Source organism: Pan troglodytes, chromosome 2, assembly GCF_028858775.2.
Source record: "Pan troglodytes isolate AG18354 chromosome 2, NHGRI_mPanTro3-v2.0_pri, whole genome shotgun sequence".
Classification (NCBI taxonomy): Eukaryota; Metazoa; Chordata; class Mammalia; order Primates; family Hominidae; genus Pan; species Pan troglodytes.
The window spans coordinates 111,463,551-111,485,504 of NC_086015.1; the positions used below are offsets into that span (position 1 = coordinate 111,463,551).

The 21,954-nt window shown below is 41.9% G+C and overlaps 1 long non-coding RNA gene across 3 annotated transcripts; it reads left to right on the forward strand.

The window, feature by feature from the left end:
• The first annotated feature begins 402 nt into the window (after positions 1 to 402).
• On the forward strand, positions 403 to 14,523 carry LOC104005673 (uncharacterized). 3 transcript variants are annotated; one of them, XR_010155673.1, is made up of 4 exons: positions 403 to 687; positions 9,322 to 9,404; positions 11,060 to 11,266; positions 12,232 to 14,523. It is a non-coding gene; the product is annotated as an uncharacterized LOC104005673 (long non-coding RNA). The 3 variants fall into 3 exon arrangements; XR_679096.5 differs by lacking the exon at positions 9,322 to 9,404 and having other exon boundaries at positions 625 to 723; XR_679098.5 differs by lacking the exon at positions 9,322 to 9,404 and having other exon boundaries at positions 625 to 687.
• The last annotated feature ends 7,431 nt before the right edge of the window (positions 14,524 to 21,954 follow it).

Sequence of the window (21,954 nt, forward strand, 5' to 3'; positions counted from 1 at the left end):
GTCAGAGAGTTTTTCTAATAGAATCAATTCTAGAGCATTCAGACTTGTTCTCACCCCAAAGAGGAAGTGAATGAAAGCTCTTCTTTCTCCTCTGCTGCTTTCTTTGTTCATGGGAGTATGCAAATTTTTCTGGCAACACGGAAGACTGAACACAGGAAGCCTGAACCCCATGAAGCCATAAGGCTTAGCATGGGCGTGGAGGGTGATCAACCCCTCATCTGTCATTCAGAACTCCATGCTGCAACACAGAGGGGGAATAAAACCTTCTGCTCCCTGTTTCAACCTCAAGGGCAGAGAACACAGGCCGAGTTGCTGTTCTTGTCTCACAATCTGGAGGCCAGAAGTCTGAAATCAAGGTGTCGGCAGGGTTGGCTCCTTCTGGGAGCTGCGAGGGAAGTATCTGTTCCAGGCCTCTCTCCTTGGCTTACAGATGGCTGTTGATACGGTTTGGCTGTGTCCTCACCCAAACCCCATCTTGAATTGTAGTTCCCATAATCCCCACATGTCATGGAAGGGACCCGGGGGGAGGTAATTGAATCATGGGGGCAGTTACCTTCACGCTGTTCTCGTGACAGTGAGTGAGTTCTCAGGAGATCTGATAAGGGGACTTTCCTCATTTTACTCACTCAGTTCTCTTCCTGCCACCACTTGAAGAAGGACGTGTTTGCTTCCCCTTCTGCCATGATTGTAAGTTTCCTGAGGCCTCCCCAGCCATGCTGAACTGTGAGTTAATTAAACCTCTTGCCTTTATAAATTACCCAGTCTTGGGTATGTCCTTTTAGCAGCATGAGAATGGAAATACAGCCATCTTCTCCATGTGTCTCTTTACATTGTCTTCCCTCTGTAAGTGTCCGTTTCTGTTATAAGACACTAGTCTTATTGGATTAGAGACTGTAATGACCTCATTTAAATTTGATTACCTCGGTAAACACACTATCTCCAAATAAGGTCACATTCTGAAATATTCAGGGTTGGGACTCCAGTAATATCTTTTTGTGGGGAGACACACTTCAATCCATAACATACTATAACAGAAGGGAGCGCTTACCACTGTCCATTACCTGGAATCAGTTCAGACAACCATCATCTTCCTACATGCGATGGAGAAAACAGTTCACCTGGGCATTTTTGCTATGACAGGAGGAAACGTCAATATCAAACCATTGGAGAAGGTAGCTGAGTCATTCATTTGTGGCAGCAACCACCTTTCCTCCCCGCACCCCCTGGCTAGGCTGCTCCATGTAGGGAGGCGGTGTGTTCAGTACAGCCACAGTGAGCTAAGTGAGGGCTTCAGCTGCAGGCTGGAGTGACCCAGGGAGGAACTGCCACCTATCAAAAGGAAACACCTGCCACAGAAGGTTCACTGAAGCCTGAGAAAATAAACGTCAAGGGCTCTGGGCTGTGCCACCACCAGTCTCCACCACTATTCTGAGGCAGAATGCACCTATTGGCTCACAATGCTGTGAAAGAAAACAAGAAAGTCGTGATGGTGAGCACAGCCCTGCAGAGATAATGAGCCACTGGAGTAGTTCTGAGGCAGGAGCCAGAGGAGCTGTGACACAGAGGCAGTCAGGGAGTGGGACTGGGGTCACAGGAGGGGCTGGACCCAGTGGTCTAGTGCCTCATCTCATTCCAGATATGTGACCTAAGATCTGCATGTGTGTACCTGTGCATGTGTGTGCCTATGTGTATGTGGATATGTGGCAACATATATGTGCCTGCTTGTAAGTGAGTACGCATGCATGTGCATGTGGTGGGGTGTGGGTGACTGGATAGAGGGAGCATGGGGAAAGGGAGGGAAAAGAGGGTTAAAACCGTGACAGGATAATAAGCATCTGAAATACTTAACTACAGCAAAATGTTCTGAGGCTTTGTACAGCCTTATTTTCCAAACTGCAGGTTGTGGCTCAGCAGTCAGCTGGGAAATCAATTTACCCATGCAGAGATTCTTAACCTGGGGTCTGTGGACACTGCCCTCTCCCCACAAGAGGCCCAAGGATAGAATTGTATTTCAATATCATTGATTTCCTTTGTAAGCCTAAGAGTTTTGCTTTATGCATTTAAAAACACTGCAAGAAAGGATCCATAGGCTTCATCACATGGGGTAGAAATGGCACGCGCACATATGCATACACACACACACATACACACAAACAGATACACATACACACACACACACACAAACACATATACACACACACACACAAGGTTAAAAATCTCTAGGTCAAAACCAGCATTTTAAAAAGTTATTAAGATAACTAGATTATAAAGAAATTAAAGAATTTGAGCTATGCATGTAATGAGGGTACTGTTTTGTGAAACTTGTTTTAGATATACAAATACTTGTGTATATAAAATATACATATGTATATGTGTGTACATATTTATGCACACACATTTATTTATTTGTTTATTTTGTGATGGAGTCTCGTTCTGTCACCCAGGCTGGAGTGCAGTGGCATGATCTCAGCTCACTGCAACCTCTGTTTCCCGGGTTCAAGCAATTCTCCTGCCTCAGCTTCCTGAGTAGCTGGAACTACAGGCACGCCACCATGCCCGGTTAATTTTTTTGTATTTTTAGTAGAGACGGGGTTTCACCATGTTGGCCAGGATGGCCTCGATCTCCTGACCTTGTGATCTGCCCGCCTCAGCCTCCCAAAGTGCTGGGATTACAGGCGTGAGCCACCCTGCCTGGCCATTTATTTCTAACTGTAGAGCATAGGGCAAAAAATTGATAGCCAGTGTTCAATAGCCTACTGGACATTAGGGTAAAAGATTTTTTAAAAATTTTTTTAAAAATTATGAGTGAGGAATGTAGTGGGCCATTTGTGTTTCGGACCGGAGGGCTCTGCTATTAGGCAGACATTTGACTTTTCACTCGGCACAGCCACATTCCAGCCAGTCTCCCAGTGAATGGTGATAAGCTCGCCCTGACCATGCCTGTATGGCTACATCCCTCTCTGCCTTGTTGAGGCCTGAGTTAATTTGAAGTGTTGCAGAGACATGTGTTGATTCCTGTGGCTACAAGGCTCCCGGAAGTGTCAGAGGCAGAGGTATTGTTTCCTGGGAGGGGTGTCTTCCTGTGTACCGCTGGTGTACCACTGGTGTATGCCTGCCCAGAAGTTTGTTCTTTCACACCCACAGGGCCACCTGAAGAAACAGAGGTAGGGTCTCCCACAGAATGGGGCAGTAAAAGAAGTAAAGCAAAAGTGAAGAAAAGAGAAATAGGGGGCAGAGAGGGGAGATGCAGCAAGTGTTCAGGAAAAGGGGGGTCAGATAGGAGAGAGAAGCAAAGAGAAAAATCAAAGTGTATAAAGCAAGTGGCGGGACTCGCTGAGCTGTAGGTGTAGTAAGAAGCTATCACACCAGCCTGTTAGCTCCCTGCAGGATTCACAGCATCAAGGATGGTGAAACCGAAAGAAAGAAAAGGTAGTTCAGCAGGAAAGATCAACAAAGACGAATCCTGGGACGAATCCAAGCTGCTATTAGAATCGAACCAAGCAAAGATATGACCACCTATGTTAGCGACCTGTTGCTTAGTTTATTTTAAATGAAACTCATATTTACTTGATTAATTTAGAAAATCTGAGATTCACTAGAGCAGGAACTTTGCCTTCCTCAGTTCCTAGACCAGTACCAGTTACATGGTGAAGGCTTAATAAATATTTATAAAGGAATGTTAATTAATCAGCTGGTAATTGATATGTAAAAGTGCTTGAAATTATAAAATAATAGTGACAACTAAAAGTAATACAGTGCATAATAGTTTAGAAATCAACTTCATGATTATCTCATTTAATCCTCACACAGTCCCATCAGGTATCACCATGATCATCCTCACCTTAAGAATAAGACACTAGGCCGGGCGGGGTGGCTCACGCCTGTAATCCCAGCACTTTGGGAGGCCGAGGCGGGCGGATCACGAGGTCAGGAGATCGAGACCATCCTGGCTAACACGGTGAAACCCCGTCTCTACTAAAAACACAAAAAATTAGCCGGGCGTGGTAGCGGGCGCCTGTAGTCCCAGCTACTCGGGAGGCTGAGGCAGGAGAATGGCGTGAACCCGGGAGGCGGAGCTTGCAGTGAGCCGAGATCGCGCCACTGCACTCCAGCCTGGGCGACAGAGCGAGACTCCGTCTCAAAAAAAAAAAAAAAAAAAAAAGAATAAGACACTAGTTCGAAGCCACTCGATGATTTGTGCCTGGGATTTTAATCAATATTCTCTGATGCAAAAGCCAACCTAGCACTTTGCCTCTTTGGGCATGTTGTATATGCCCACTCATGATAAGTGCTTGGTATATTTAAGTAGTCATATCCATAGTAGGTATAGGTATCAGTTTGGATTCTCCAGGAAGCAGAATTACAAGTGTATGAGGAGGAGGGGGTCACACCTGGGAAAGATAAAGGGAGACTGATCAAGGTGGGGCAATGTATTAGTCCATTTTCACACCGCTATAAAAAAATACCTGAGCCTGGGCAATTTGTAAAGGAAAGAGGTTTAATTGATTCACATTTCCACATTGCTGGGGGAGCCTCATACTTAGAATCATGGCAGCAGACAAAGAGAAACCAACGACCTTCTTCACATAGTGGCAGGGAGAGAAGAGCCAGTGAGTGAGGAAGTGCCACTCTTTTAAAATGATCAGATCTCATGAGAACTTCCTTACTACCATGAGAACAGCTTGAGGGAAACCTTCCCCATTATCCAATCATTTCCCACTAGGTTCCTACCTTAACACCTGGGGATTACAACTCAAGATGAGATTTGGGTAGGGGCACAAAGCTCAACCATATCAGACAGGGATGCTGATGTGCCACTTATGAAAGGAGAGGCAGAAGGAAGCAGGATGGAGCTGGGAGTGTCTCAGTCCATGATGTAGATCTGACGAAGTCTTAGCCAATATAATGGAAGTCCCATAGCAAAGACTGCCTGCAAGAGAGTCCCACACTGGATAGAAATGGCCTGGCCTGGCCATGAACCTCCATGCCCAGGCACTGTCTGGGTCTGCCTAGGATGTGCATGGCCTTGGCTTGAAAGTTAAGGTGGATTCTACAGACGGTGTAGCTGGATGCTGTCGGCTAACTGCACATCTTGCAACCCGACAGCAAGTTATTCCTTGAAGGGAAAAGCAAGTGGTGCACCTCATGACTATATATGTTTACATTTTTAAAGACATGACATTTTAATATAGTTCCCACTTAAATACTTTAGCTGGCTATTGTTTTCTTTACTATACCCTGACTTTCTAGTTAGTGAACTATAGCCAACATAGAGACCAAATGTCCCAGTTTGAAAATACTAAATTCCTACCTACAGGGTTGAGAGAAGAGAAGGGATTATGCTAGATTGAGCAATTAAAATTTGATACACTGGATCAGGTCAACTGTTACAAAAACACAGGTGCTGCCAGTCCATTTTTCACATCCCTGGCAGACCTGGCCGATTGATCACAGCACTCTTCCTTATGAGTTGTGTTGTCTGCCTCAAAATTATTTTCAACATTGTGATCCAGACAGCCATTCCCAATCTATCACCATTGGCGCCTAAGATGAAACCAATTTATCATCCCATCACTAGGTAATAGGGGAAAACACAGGTCTTGGAGCAGGTGTGTGTGCTCAAATGCTTGTGAGGGTGCTAATGAGAGTGTGAGATTGAGGGAGAGGTGATGAAAATACACACTTGAAATTATTTATCAATTAGAAGGTTATGTTTTAATTTTTTAATTAATAAATCTGTTTAAACCCAGAATACCTTTTTCCCAGAGGCAATATTACAAATAAGGATTATATACAAAAGTCAGCATCTAAATCCGTACCTATCTATATATAAGTATTACTGCATTTGCTTTTGGATCCTAACAATAAACTCAGTGCTCATTGAGCTTAACAAACAGGGTTTTATTCTTTCTCCCATAAAAAGAAATCTGTAGGTAGGCAACTATCAGCATAGGTTCAGGGTTTTAGTAACAGATCTTTGTGATTCTCTTGCTACTTTCCTCGTAGTTACAGAATGGCTGTTGTTCCAGGCGTTGTCTTCAATATTATTTGGAGGTAATTCATCAGGAAATATAAAACTCTCTAAGTAGTCTCCCCCAGAAGAATTCCATGTACATTTCATGGGCCAGACAGGATGACATGACTGTCCCTAGCTTCAAGAAAGATGGGCAAACCACATATTTTATGTTCCAGCCTCTGTGCTGGGAGGCAGCAAGGAAGAAGGGGTTAGACATAGCTTTTAGGTAGCTTGCCAATAATGAATGGTACTTAGACCTAAAAGATAGCAGTACTAGTTTTCTAGAGGTTAAAATAATACTCGATGTTCTCAAGCTTGAGCAGAAATATCCTGCATTCACTCCTCTGCTACTCACTTCTGCTTTCTAATAAAAAGAATTTGATAAATATAATGAGCATCTCAGTATATTTGCCGGGTGAGTGTGGATTCTACACGTTTGTGCTTTAGCAAAATAAATTACTACTTTGAATTTTAATAGACTTATGTCTTAAAATCCAGTCATTGGATAGATTTAAGGTGAAATGCTGTTGATACATTACTATTCATTGTAGGATTAACCCAACAATCCACCACAATTTAAATGAGAATTTAAAAATCAAATTAACAGTGAGTTATAATGAAAGGTAAGAATGGCAGAAATGGAAATCTCCAGCCCACTGATGATAACAACACTCAAAATGTATAGCCTATTTACTAAAAATTACAGAAGTTCCAAACTATCTCCTTGTCTCTAAGTGAGTCACATGCCAGAATTAACAGTTCTTTGGTGCTATGCAATCTTCTTAGTATAGCACAGAATTAAGTCATTGGTAAACTGTAATAATGTGCTAATTTTAGATCATTATGCCATAATGTAGTAATCCTTAGTAAATACTTAGTAAGTTACTAGAAAGTAGCTCTTCATCATATGCAAAAAATAAAACTGAAGACATTGCATGTCATTGGCTTCCAAGAATTGGAGAAAGGAAATTTTAGAGTCAGTTTTTGGTTCATCTATAGGACAGTATGTTGGATCATATTGTAAAGAATTGAGATGCATAGATGAGAGCACTAGTTTGAAATCAACAGCTGGATTTGACTCCATTCCACCTCTGACAACTTAGGACAAGTGTCTTAAGCCCTGCATAGCCCAGTTTCCTCATTATTAGACTGGCAACTACTAACACAGAAACTATTCTACTTACAATATGGTTGTAATTGAATCTGTTTGTTGGAAATTCCAAAGTGACTAAGCTTGCTGTCACAAATGCTCTTCCAGGAATAGGAGCATGAATCAGTTTCTCAAAGCTTTTAATAAAAGCTGGTGTTCTTGTTTATGCATGTTCAATGCCATGTCTGCCTAGGTGATAAAATAATGTTTGGTGCATAGAAGGCACTAAAAATATAGCTTTTGAATGAGTGAAGGACATTTTCCCCAAAATTATTGTCATTTGTCATTTGTCTCTGCTGGAAGTCTGTGGGGGCAGATAACTGTTCTTGGGGATCTCCCAAGTGTCCTGAGGAGGCCCTTAGGAGCCACAGCCTGCGTTCTCGTCGCCTCGCCCCTCATGTGGATGTGAACCAGACTGGAAGAGGCATCCCTTTGCCTTGAGGCAACAGTTTCAAGAGCAGAGTCTCTTTGGCCAGCTCTTAAACTTCTCCCATGTTAGCCCTCCCCGGAATGAACAGGAGGCTCCTCTGCCCATCTAGTGTCAAGGTGCCGACTCAAGAAAAGTCATCCTTTGTCTTCCTCTTCCATTCTCTTGCTAATATTGTCCACGGGCACAGGCACAGCACTTTTGTATGTTGCACGATTTGCTCTTTGCCCTTTATAATCATTTCTACTATTGAATAATTCATCCTATATTCGTGTGAAGAGTTCCTCTTTTTCTCATCACTTCTAGTTTTTAAAAATCTCTTCTGTTTCCATGGTAATTGTATATATCAACAAGGACTTTGAACACTCTCCATTTTCTTGGATTTATTGAACCTGATGTGGTTAATAATGCTTGGGAAAACTTCTCAAAAAAAACTCTCACAAACACAGCAAATGCATTGATGGTGAACAGCAGTTTTTGAGTTCAAAAGGCAGCAGTATACATTCCATATCATCTGCTGGTACCATGTAGTACGTTCTCACAGGAGAGCTTGGGATTTTATCTGTGAATATCCATAGGTTGAAAGTTGGTAAGCCAAAGAACATCTGTAACTAACCTACTCTTTTTCTGCAGGTTTGTTGTTGGGATAAAAGTTAACGTGCTCTAGTGCACTGTAGCCTATAAAATGTTATCCTTTCTGTGACGCATGCCCCATTTCCACAGTGCCACGTGGGGACACAAGGAACAGATCTTTGTCCACAGGAAAAGTGGAAAGTCAGAGTTGAATTTCCTCTTCACTCCAAAACATGACTATGCATGCACACACATGCGCACACACACACATGCACACAAACTCCTAAGAGCTGGAGGCAGGGATCCTGGCTCAGAGTTAGAGCTCTCACAACAGGAAGGATAGAGACAAAATTCCTAGTTGCTGATCACTTGCTAACTCTCTTCATTTTCAGAAGAAAACACCTCCTGGCATTTGCTTAATGGAAGGCACCTTTCTAGTCAGTCACTTGACAAGTGTTCTGAATTGGATTTTAAAAGGACGGAGGTTGAGATTAGGGTTAGGGATTTTTATTACATCTCAAAGTGCCTGTATAAATTACACAGTGGGGATTTTCAGTTGAACGCTTTTCCAGTTAATAAACAGGAGACTCATGTATCGGCATTTTTGTAATGCTGTAAGAATGGGGAAGTGTAGGTTCTGGCATGTATTCATGTAAACAAAAAGTGAGTGACGAATTTTTACCTTGAGTTTTAGAATCACACTCTTATAAATAATTTACATACAAGGAGAGATCATAGAGATAACCTGTAGAAAAACAGAAAGATGAATTTTTTCCAGCTAAACTTGTCTTGGTGCAGAACTATCTTGGGCATATCAGATTTTATAAAGATACTTTTCCTCTTACATTTCACACTTCACTTTCACTATCCAGAAGCCAAGTGGAGGCATTTTCCCTGATGAGTGGGAGTTGTAAGGACTAGCTCAAGAGTAGAATAGGCTTAGGCAAAACTATAATGTAGGGGAAATCATCCATGTAACCTGAATCCTATTTTAGTGTCTTGAGCCTAAGCCCTATCTTAATCCCCAGAACCCCAAAGTTCTGCAGACAAAAATTCCCCATAGAAGTGGCCTCCTGATCTTTAAACAGAGCCATGGGCTTAATCTTCCTTTTGCTGCCATCTAAAATTTAATAATTCTAATATTCATTTCCTCAGGGCCTCAGCTTGTGGACAAACTAATGTATGCCAACATACCCAGAGTTCTTATGATCTAAAAGTGTTATTCTCCTGGGTAAGTGGTAAGTAGTTTGCATTTCAAAAAGGATAAATAAATGCCTTGGTTCAAAAGAATGACAGGATAGGGTTGTTAAAAATATTACTTCCTCCGGGAAGCTTCTGCCTCCCTCTACCCTCATGGATTAGAAGTTCCCAGGAAGGCTCCTAAGTAAAGCATGCTTCTCCTGTCATGGTACTTGGCACCCATCATTGACAACACTTGTTTAATAAGCTCTGTGGGTACAGCCCCATGTATATTCATATACATATACTGTTGTATTAATTCCCACCACCCGGCTCCCTGATGGAACACTTGAAGGACATTAATAAATACTGTCTATTGAAGAATGAACAAAGCTAAGGGTTTCAGGAACTCTAGAAAGATAATAGAGTGAGGGAGAGACAAGCAGTATTTGAAGGCCAGATGGCTTTCACTGATGCTTCCTACTTGGTTATTTTATAACTGCCAAACCTCTGAAAATGCCACTTAAAAGTAATAGTTTTCAGTATCACTTTAAGTGCTTTAGAATCACACTCAGCATTGGATGTAAATGGTTAAGGAGGGTAGCCTTGATCTGCTACTGCCATAGATACCTTTAATATACAGAAATTACACAGAAAGTGTCATGGCATTCTTGTTTTACCCAGTGAGAAAATCCACTGTTCAAATCGAAACCAATATGGAAATTACTCCTTCCATCAAAAGGAGCAGAGGACGAAAACAAAAACAAAAACGAAAACAAAAACAAAAACAAAAACAAAAACAAAATCTCCTCAGCTCCACAGTGATGACATACAAAGTTCAGATAAGAAAGAGAAAGAAGGCTTTGGGAAAACAAAAATAAGAAAGTATTTCAATGGCATTCCAAGTAAATAGTGGCTAGAGTTTTGGCTCAATGTACTAGCAACACAGTGATAAGGGCTCTTCTCAAAGTAAAGTGAACTTGGAGCAAGTGAATGAGGAAACACTGAAAACGGGTGGGCTGAGAAAAATGCACCCTCTCAGAGCATGCAGTGAAGGCTCAGCTGAATTAATACAAGGAAAGGAAATTTTACCCCAGACTATAGATCACTCGTTTAACCTTTCTCTTGGGAGTCTTCTTCAGTTGTTAGTGAGGGGGAATTGTAGATTTATATTAGACCTGCATTGTAATATAACAGAGTTTAGCAATGCACTGTGACTAAGACAGCTATATAACCAACTGGATGTAGTTCTTAGTGATACCACACTCAGTCATTTTCAGTTCTGCTTTTCTTTCATTTTCCTTTTTTCCTACTCATTTTCTCTCTCTCTTTCTATCATACATCAAGTTAAAGAATGTCTTTATATGCTGCCATAGACAAATATATATGAACCAGGTAGACCAAGAAACTAAGTAGTACACAAAGTGGCCAAACCCAGTAAAAGCCTATAACTTCTACACGTTTTACACATACACACACACACCACACTCATTTAATTCCCTCAAAACCTCTACTCTATAAAAATTTTATGCCTCCCCTTTTTTTGGTTTAGTAAACAAATTCAGGTAGGCTCAGTCATTTGACCAATGACAAACAACTAGAATATGGAGCATGAATTTGAAGAATCAGAGTCTGTACCCTTTTCTCTGAATATTTTGGGAGATAATTGGTACAAAGTAAATAAAAATCAATATTGTCATTATTGTCTACTTAGATAACAATGCAGTGTCTTCATTCATAATGGATTGCGGTTCCCCACTCAGGAAGAGGACATTTTTTTTTAAACTACATGATACAACTGAGAGCTTGGAAGCTATCCATGCATAAGTTTTAAAACCCAGCAGCTTCATGGTTTCCTCCTTCTGTTGGCCTGGCCAGTGGACACAGTGGTCACGTTCCTGGCATGGAGATGTCATTCATGGTAGGTGTTCTTGAATTGGAGCCTAAGGCTCCAGGACTTTTGTGGGTTCCTCCAGAATCCTACATCCTTATACACTCCCATGGGGTGCCTGCCCAGGTGAGTGGCATGCTTCATGGTATCCTTTCAGACTCTATCACTCCTACTTCTCCAACCCTGACTTACAATATGACCTGGGGAAGGATTAGAATGTTGGTATATTTTAATTTGCTCCTATGCCAAATCACAGTGCTTATATTTGCAACTCTGAGAATTGATGGGGACAATACATAGATTTAGAATTCACATGTGTGAGCACCATGAAGTACTTTGAACTTCACTAAATGGGGAAAATACAAGACACTACATTTAGAAATTGTTTAGGAGCAGCAAATGGAGAGAAGCAACATTTTTGCTTTAAAAAAAAAAACAACATCACAACCCCTTGATTATGTGCAGCACACAATTTAACAGGTGTGTGATTTATTCATTTATTCACAGACTCATGGACCAACCATTCCATCACAGCACTATTGTCTGTGAAGCAAAACACATTTACAACAAACTGTATCAGCTCCTCAGAGAGACTGAATTAGCCCATCTAAAAATCCTTTGCTTCCGATTGAAAAAGAGGGTTAATATCATCGAAATGATGAACATAAATAAACTTTACCTCAGTAAAGTTCTTTCCATCTTTGGATTTCTGGGTCATCTCTAACCAGTGCTTGATATGAAAGGGGGAAAAATAAAACTTGTGTATTATTTTTAGTGAATAAATGGAATATAATTGTTTCTCCATGTGTATCTAGAATTATGGCCTTCTTGGGGAAAGTACTACAGCCCCTCCCTTCCCTGCTCACTCATCTCTTTTCTTGGGAGAAAGATGGTTTTTCTGATTGGTGAGACTGGGGAAAACTTGATACCCACTCTGCCAGGTTTCTTTACCTGACGAAGTTAAGTGTTCATGAGTCATTTCTCTTTTTCTCTAGGTCTCTCAGACCCAAGTGTTACCGGTGAAGGGTGTCCAGGTTCTTGGCGCTTTGGACAAAGAATTGGACAAAACTCACAAACAAAGCAAGAAAAGAACGAAGCAACAAAAGCAGAGATGTATTGAAAATGAAAACACACTCCACAGGGTGGGAGCAGGCCGAGCAAGCAGCTCAAGGGCCCAGTTACAGAACTTTCTGGGGTTTAAATACCCTTTAGAAGTTTCCATTGGTTACTTGGTGTACACCCTATGTATATGAAGTAGTGGCCTGTGATCAGTCTGATTGGTTGGAAGGGACCAATCAGAATGCAAACGTCTGATTAGTTGTGGAAAGTGACCAATTAGAGGCTGAAGTGAAGTTACAAAGTAATACTCCCACGCAAATGAAGACTTGGCCCACAACCAACCTGATTGGTTGTGAGAGGGGACCAATCAGAGGGACTTTCAGTTTTTCACCTGCAATGCAGAAAAAGGGTGGCAGGTGAGGGGTGTTGCAAAGGGAGTAGCCTCTGGTCCTCTTGTTACTTGGGCACTTGGGTGTGGAAAGTGGGGGTTTTCCTTTTGATTTAGTTCTAGGAAGTCGGCGTGAATTGGCCTTAGATTCCCTGCCTCCAGACCCTATTCTCCTGCCTCACAAGTGCTCCTAGGAGCTGTACATGCCTGTCTTTGTCCCCATGTAGTCAGCTCGCTACAGGTGGGTCCTTCTGGGTCTCTCGTTCTTGCCTCTACTTCAAGATGGCTAATAAGTCCTGGTCCAGTGAGTCCCCAGTGCAGACATAGAGCAGAAGGGAAGTAGGTCCAGTTGCATTTCCTGCAGTTTAATAAAGAACCCTGTGCTCTCTGGCCCATTACCTAAAGCTGATATTGTGCTTGGAACGTGTAGTGTTATCCAATCCAGCTTTACCACTGCTAAAGCTGATACCACGCTTTGATCCTCTGCTTGCTCATTTTGCCAACTTCTTAACTGCATGGAATTGGAAGGTGAGGGCTGGATGATTGATTTTTCACCCTGCCCCCAAACTCCAACAACTGAAACCAAGGGTTCCTGAAGAGAGAGGGGCAGGGCAGCAAGAGGGAGACTGAAAGGGGGGGGGGGTGGCGGGGGGAGGGGGGCAGACGGAATGTTTTTGAAGTGTGTGTTTGCCTAAGGTGTGTGTAGAAAGGTAGCTACTTTTCAGTCTCTGCCTGCCTTTAATCCATTACAATGTCCTAATTAAAAACATTTAAAAAGCTACATTGGAAAATGATCCCTGAGGCTAGAACGCTGTTGGCACAGTGAAAAAGACGCAATCAATAAGTAAACAGGCAATGTCAGCCCGGAGAGCTTTCAGAACAACATGCCTACTCGGGGGAAAAAAAATTACAAGTCGCTTTAGCCTATTTAAATATTTTCCAAGATCTTTGTTAAATTTCAGGTAATAATATTTCTTCCTTTGAACAAGCGTTGTATGTTTGCCTTTGACTGAGAATGGCCTAGGCTAGAGACCATTTGGTATTCAACTTGTGACTATTTTAGTATGGGGCTGGACCCCAAAAATTCATGCTCAATGAAATGATTTTCACTTACTGAGATGAATTTACTTTTTGCTTCCTTCAGCAATTCATCAATCTAATGGAAGAAACAGTAGCATCATCATAATGAGAATAGACTTCTAGGAGTATGAGTCAATGTCAATACTTTATTTAATAATGCAAATTCTATTACTATATATTTGGTCTCAATCCAAATTTGCTTTAAATTGAGTTTTCTTGCCATTGCACACTCCTATCTCTCTGAACACACACACCCCCCCACACACACACCACACACACTTGTTTCATTGCGCTTCATTTTATTGCACTTCTCAAAGAATGTGTTTTTTACAAATTGAAGATTTGTGGCAACTTTTCATCAAGTGAGTCTATTGGCATCATTTTTCCAAGAGCATATGCTCACTTCCTGCCTCTGTGACAGCATTTTTTAGCAATAACATATTTTTAATGAAGGTATGTACATTGTTTTTTAGACATAATGCTATTGCACACTTGACTAAAATGTAGCCTAAGTATAATTTTTATATGCCATGGGAAACTAAAAAAAGTGACTTACTTTATTGTAATATTTGCTTTATTACTTTGGTCTGGAACTGCCTCACACTATCTCTGAAGTATGCATGTATAGCTTTTCATAACACAGATATCACATTTGACCAGATCCTATTGTTACTGAACAATGTTGATGCTAACATTGATGATATCAATCACTATTACTGGTATCATTATCAACATATCAATAAATATTTTTAGAACATTTTGAAATTGTCAGCTGGGTTTTGGTTAAATACTTCTTGTCTGATATATTATATCCCAAAACAATAACAGTAGCTGAAAATACCAGAGAAGATATACTTTTTAAAGTAACATATTGTCATAACGTATATCAAAATTTCATACTGCAGCATGACTGACATAAAGAACACTTTGTTGTTGTTGTTGTTTTGTTGTTTGTTTGTTTTGAGATGGAGTCTCGCTCTGTCACCAAGGCTGGAGTGCAGTGGCACAATCTTGGCTCACTGCAACCTCCACCTCTCTGGTTCAAGCAATTCCCCTGCCTCAGCCTCCAGAGTAGCTGGGATTACAGGCGCATGCCACCACGCCTGGCTAACTTTTTTGTATTTTTAGTAGAGATGGGGGGGTTTCACCATGTTGGCCAGACTGGGCTCGAACTCCTGACCTCAGGCAATCCGCCCATTTTGGCCTCCCAAAGTGCTAGGATTACAAGTGTGAGGCACCACGCCCAGCCACAGAACACTTTTAAACCACTGAACTGATAAAGGGGCTATAAAACTCTCGTATTTCATTCTTTTTTTTTTTTTTTGAGACGGAGTCTTGCTCTGTCATCCAGGCTGGAGTGCAGGGTCACAATCTCAGCTCACTGCAACTTCCGTATTCCAGGTTCAAGCAATACTTGTGCCTCAGCCTCCTGAGTAGCTGGGATTACAGGTGTACGCCACCAAGCCCAGCTAATTTTTGTACTTTTAGTAGAGACGGAGGTTTTGCCATGTTGGCCAGGCTGGTCTCGAACTCCAGACCTCAAGTAATCTGCCTGCCTTGGCCTCGTAAGTGCTAGGATTTCAGGCATGAGCGACTGCACCTGGTCTATTTCATTCTTTGTAAGCAGAAAACTCTAAATACTTCTAGGGTAGGTGGTTCTGAGCAGTAGGCATCTATGTATTTAAGAATATTATGGAATCTTCTGGTTTCTCCAATCCTGTCCACCTATCTTCATTAGGATGTCCTGGGCATCTCATGTGTTAGCAGTGCCGTTGACCCTTGAACAACACGGGTTTCAACTGCACTGGTCCACTTATACATGGGTTTTCTTTTGCCTCTGCTATTCCTGCTAAACAAACCCCCTCCTCTTCCGCCTACTCAACATGAAGATGATGAGAATGAAGACCTTGATGACTGATCCACTTCCACTTAATGAATAATAACTATATTTGTTGTAATTTTCTTAATAACATTCTCTTTTTTCTAGCTTACTTCATTGTAAGAACACAGTATATAATACATATAATATACAGAATATGTGTTAACTGACTGTTAATGTTATTGGCAAGGCTTTGGGCCATCAGTGGGGTATTAGTAGTTAAGTTCTTGAGGATCAAAAGTTCTACTTGGATTTTCAACTGCATGAGGGGCTGGTGCCCCTAACCTCCACATTGTTCAAGGGTCAACTGTAATTTCCCAGCTCCTGTTTCTCTGGTTTCTGACCTGCTACTGACCTGCTTCCAGCTTGGCTTTGTAGTCTCCTACTTCATATCCCCCTTTATTCCTTGAACCAGGCCTTTGACTTTGGGATCCCTTCAAGAACACTTGGCTCCTTCCCTCCTGGCTACACATACACATTGTTACGACGGATAAGCACCCTAGCAGGCTCTAGATGCAGCTGCTGTCCTAGTTTCTCTTGTGGGTGGATTTGGGACAGCAGGGATTCAGACCATAATGTGGTTGTTCCTCATCCTTCTTTACCTAAATATTAAGCATTGGATTTCTTCAAGGCTTAGTCCTAGGGAAGCCTACTTACTAACCCTGTACGCTCTCTGAAAGAAGAAAAATCTACATTTATTGAGTAGTTAATTGAGTGGTTACTAAATACTGAGAACCATGCTAAAAGTTTCAAATGCAACAAGCCATTTTAATACTCCCAACAGCATTATAAGGTAGGAAATAGTATATTCTCTGTTTTAAAATATATGGGAAATTCAGAGTATTTGAGTAATTTCTTCATAGTTGCACAGCTAGGAAGTAGCAGAGCTGGGCTGCAAACTGAGATGGCTTCATTCCAGGACTCCTGCTCTGAACCACTACCCTGTATTGGCATTGGTTTCTATGGAAATCTTTAAGTTATCTCATCCACACTTTTGAGTTCAATTGCCATCAAAGCATTGATGACTCCCAAACTTCAGTTGCCTACTCAACATCTCCATTTGAATGTCTCAAGAACACTTCAAACTAACCGCATTGAAAAGTGAACTCAGGTACCCCAACCCCTTCAAACCCAATCTTCTTACATGTTTTCTTCATCAGTGAAAGGAAATCATCTTCCATTAGTGGGATGAGCCAGATACCTCGGTGTCATCATTGGCTCATCACTCTGCTTTAATTCTGTACCCAATCCATTATTAAGTCCAGTGATTAACACCTCTGAAATATGTTTCAAAGCAGTCCTCTTCTCTCTGTCTTCACAGCAACCACCTTTGTCCAAGACACATTATCTTTCATCCAATCTAGTGGATAACGCTGTGCTAGTTAGGGTTCTTCAGAGAAACAGGAACAATAGGCTATATAGACAGTCCTTGACTTTGGGTGGTTCAACTTAAGATTTTTTGGGCTTACAATGGCGTGAACCTGTCTCAGTTTTGACATAATATAGTACAGTATTCAATAAATGACATGAGATGTACAACACCTTATTATAAAACGGGCTTTTTGTGGCTGGGCCCGGTGGCTCACGCCTGTAATCCCAGCACTTTGGGAGGCTGAGGTGGGCAGATCACAAGGTCAGGAGATCAAGACCATCCTGGCTAACACAGTGAAACCCCGTCTCTACTAAAAACACCAAAAACTAGCCAGGCGTCGTGGCGGGCGCCTGTAGTCCCAGCTACTCGGAAGGCTGAGGCAGGAGAATGGCGTGAACACAGGAGGCGGAGGTTGCAGTGAGCCGAGACCACGCCACTGCACTCCAGCCCGGGCAACAGTGCAAGACTCCGTCTCAAAAAAACAAAACAAAACAAAACAAAAAAACAGGCTTTCTGTTTGATGTAGCCTACAGCCTCAACTGTAGGGTAATGTAAATGTTCTGAGCATGTTTAAGGTAGCCTGGGCTAAGCTGTGATGTTTGAGAGGCTATGTGTGTTAAATGCATTTTCAACTTATAATATTTTCAATTTATGAAGATTTATGGGAACATGACCTCATCATAACCTGAGGATCCTCTCTATATATAGATGTATAAAAAGAGATTTATGAGGGATTGGCTCATGTGATTGTGGAGGCTAAGTCCCACAGTCTGAAATCTGCAAGCTGGAGGCCCAAGTCAGCCAGTGGCCAAAAGGCCTGAGAACCAGGCCAATGGTTTAAGTCCCAGTCTGAATCTGAAGGCCCAATAACTGGGAGCACCAATTTATGAGGACAAGAAAAGATGGATGTTACAACTCAAGCAGAGAGAGTGAATTTGTTTTTTCTCTGCCTTTTTGTTCTAATGGGGATCTCAAAAAATTAGATGATGCCCATCTATGTTGGTGAGGTGATCTTCTTTATTCAGTCTACCCACTTAAATGATCTTTTCTTTTGGAAATGCCCTCAAAGATACACCAAGAAATAATGTTTTCCCAGCTATCTGGACAGCTTTTAGCTGAGACAAAGTGACACATAAAATTAACCATCACAATCCCTGGCTGGTCTCCTCCTATACAGCCTTGTTCCTCTTCATCTGCTCTTTACACGTAGTCTAAGTGATCTTTTTAAGATGCAAATCTGACTATATCAACTCCTGCTTCAACTCTTTAATGATTCTCATTGTTCTTAGAGAACAACCTGCTTAGCATGAGACCTTGCAAAGTCTGGCCTCTGCCTGGAACTCCAAACCCATCCAAATCTGTTCTCCCTTGCTCTGCGCTCAGGCACAGTTGCCTTCTGTCATTTGGACCTCTTCAAACCACTGCAGAACCTTTGCACATGCTATCGCCCCCACTGTTTGGAAGGCTCTCTACCCCTGAGTTGGGTTAACTTTCACTAATTCTTCAGTTTTTAGATCATATATCAATTCTTTATGGACATATTTCCTGGCCCCCTCCCAGACCGGGTTAGGTTTTCCTGTCATATACCCTTACAACACCATGAACCTCACTGTCATAAAACCTAGTACAGTTTATAATTATGCTTTTATTTATGTGATTATGCAATGGCTGTCTTCTCCAATGGAATATAAACCCCATATGGGCAGGGACCAGGTCAATGTCAGCTGAGCAGTATATACCCTGTAGGCATTGGATAAATATTCATTGAATGTATTACTTTAAAAACACAACAAAGTTAATTTAATTTTTTTGAGACAGGGTCTCACTCTGTCACCCGCACTCAAGTGCAGTGACATGATCATAGCTCACTGCAACCTTGAACTCCTGGGCTCAAGCAATCCTTCCACCTCCACCTCCCGAATAGCTGGGACTACAGGCATGCCCTACCATGCCTGGCTAATTTTTTTAAAATTTATTTTTTTGTAGATATGGCATCTCACTATGTTGCGCAGGCTGGACTCAAACTCCTGGCCTCAAGTGATCTTCCTGCCTCAGCCTCCCAAAGTGCTGGGATTACAGGAGTGAGTCACTGTGCCTGGCAGTTAATTTTAAATATAACAGATTAAAGAGTAAAAACTAAATCTATGGTGAATGATAGATAATATACTAAATTTTAAGTCAGTTAAAATGTTTCTCCATTCTTCTATTGTGAGCTTCTTAACATACTCTGAATATCTCATTGTATAATCCTTTTAATTTTCTCAGCGGCATGTGACAGAAGAACATGATCTGGTCTTTCCCATCCCTGGGTCCTGAGACTTGTCCCCACTCTGATGTGTGGAGGGAGAGCAGGCTGCCCCAGGACACTGGCTGGCTGCCCGCTTTCCATCACACTCAGGACACTTCCCTGCATCTCCACCTTCTGGGGTTCCCAGCTTCCTGCCTTGATGTCAGAACCTACTTGACTGGGGCAACTCCTCAAACTCTTTTTTTTTTTTTTTCAATTTTGTGTTCCTATAGGTTCAGCAGAAGTCGGGAGCTGGGGGTTGGTGGGGGCAAAGGGATGGTGGTGCTAATACTGGTGGCTGGGCTAATTCTTGGGTCCTGGCAGTAGGAGAATTTGTGAAGCACTGACCTGAAATCCAAACCGTCTAGAAGAAAGGACAGGAAATGATGGGATTTGCATGGAAGAATGAGATGCTGGTAGGAATCACTATTTTCAGTGTGTTTCGGGGGAAATGATTAAGTGCTAGGCCTACCAACTCTCATACTCTGAGACTAGCCCAGAAATCTGCATCTTAATATGCAGCCCAAGTAATTCTGAGGCATTTGGTCCCTGTTTTGCAGTTTGAAAAAATACTGGCATTCAGATACCTTTGTCTGGGCATGGTGGCTCACACTGGTAATCCCAGCATTCTGGGAGGCTGAGGCAGGTGGATCGCTTGAGCCTAGGAGTTTGAGACCAGCCTGGGCAACACGGTGAAACCCTGTCTCTATGAGAAATACAAAAAATTTAGCCCGGTGTGGTGGTGTGCACCTGTAGTCTCAGCTACTCGCCACAGCACTCCAGCCTGGATGACAGAGCAAGACCTTGTCTCAAAAAAAGAAAAAAAAAAAAAGAGAGATACCTTTTATTCAAAACAACATTAACCCTTATTCTTAAAACAAAAAAGCCCTACTATATTCTCATTTCTAATGACTTGCTTGGAACAACATACACAGATACCATCACAGGGGCTGATCCACAGTTCCCTTCCATTACAGTATCATTACAGCACAGTAATGGGTATCATTGTATTTTTGTGCTAAGAAGCATACAGGAGCAATTACCTGTTTTTCTTTGTGAGTCTCAAGAACACCTGCAGACTAACACCTGGTGTTCTCTGTAACAGGTGTATGCTAGAGATAGCAATGGTAAAAGAATTATATGATGTTAGCCTACATTATAATTTGCAGCCTGTCTCTTCTGCCAAGTGGGTCAGTTGCGATGGAGACCACAATTTTAGCAGATGTGTATTAATGATTAAGGGAAGCATAACAATTTAAGAGTATAAGAATATGGAAGTAATGGGAAAGGCAATTTTCAACAGTCCAGGAAATTCATTTTCTTCCTTTCCCTCTATAAGTTTTCATCCCCTGCTCTACTTATCCACAAAGCTTTAGCTCCTCCCAAAGACTTTCTGAAGGAGATGAAATTAAGAAAGTTGTTTGAACAAGGAAAGCAGTTGCATAAATGATGGAGACGCATCAGAGTTGGAAGGACCTCAGATAATCTCGTTCAAACTCTCCATTATATAATGAGGAAATGAAGGCCCAGGGATATTATGTGACTAAGCCAGGAGATAGGCAACATTATCTTTTATTCTGTTTGGAACTCAAAGCAAGACTGGAGTCCAGGTGTCAGATATATTTCATTATTCTTTCCACAGTACCACAACACATTAACTCAAAGAGCTCTAGGTAAGGGAAATGGTCAATGATATTCTCTCTACTATGATGGAAGTTGTATAACAACAGACACCTTGCCTATCTGGTTCTCCACTGTAACCTTAGCATTTAAAATAGGGTTATGCACACTTTTAGTGCTTAATAAGTCTTAAGAAGGCCTGTGCAGCTTCCACTTTTGTGCTTCTGAGAAACTTGAACTGCTTGTAAGTTCTCTCTCTGATGGAGAGTCCATGTAGAGACCACATGGAGAGGTGCACTGAGCTGAATAGTGTCCCTCCAAAATTCATGCTCACCCAGAACCTGTGAATGTGCCCTTATTTGAAAACATGGTCTTTACTGATATAATCAAGTTAAAATGAAAGCATACTGGTTTAGATAAAACCTAAATCCAGTGGCTGGTGTCCTTATGACCTGGCTATCTGAAGACACAGACACACAGAGAGAAGGCCATGTGATGACAGCAACAGAGATTGGAGTAACATAGCTGCGAGCCAGGAACATCAAGGATTGTCAACAACCACCTAAAAAGAGGCAAGTGGGGATTCTTCTCTAGAACCTTCAGAAGTAGCATGGCCCTTCTGATACCTTGACTTTAGACTCCTAGCCCCCAGAACTGTGACAGAACAAATATCTGTTGTTTTAAGTCACCCAGTTTGTGGCATTTTGCTATGGCAACCCTAGGAAACTAATCCAAGAGAAGAAGGGAAGAAGACTAGCTATCCCAGCATTCTGGTTAACCTTTCAGTTGACTCTAGCACTAGCTGCTGTCTGACTACAACCATATATGCTTGGTAAGTCTTGATATGTGAGACCTCACAGAGGCAAACTAAACTCTCAAGGACTGAGGGAATTCCAGTATGCAGAACTTTCAAGGGGGCCTCAGATACATGAGTGTGCTGGCATGAGACATCTTAGACATTCCAGCCCGGAGAGCCCCCAGATGACTGCAGTCACACCTATCATCATGTGAAATAGAAGAACCACCCTGCGGA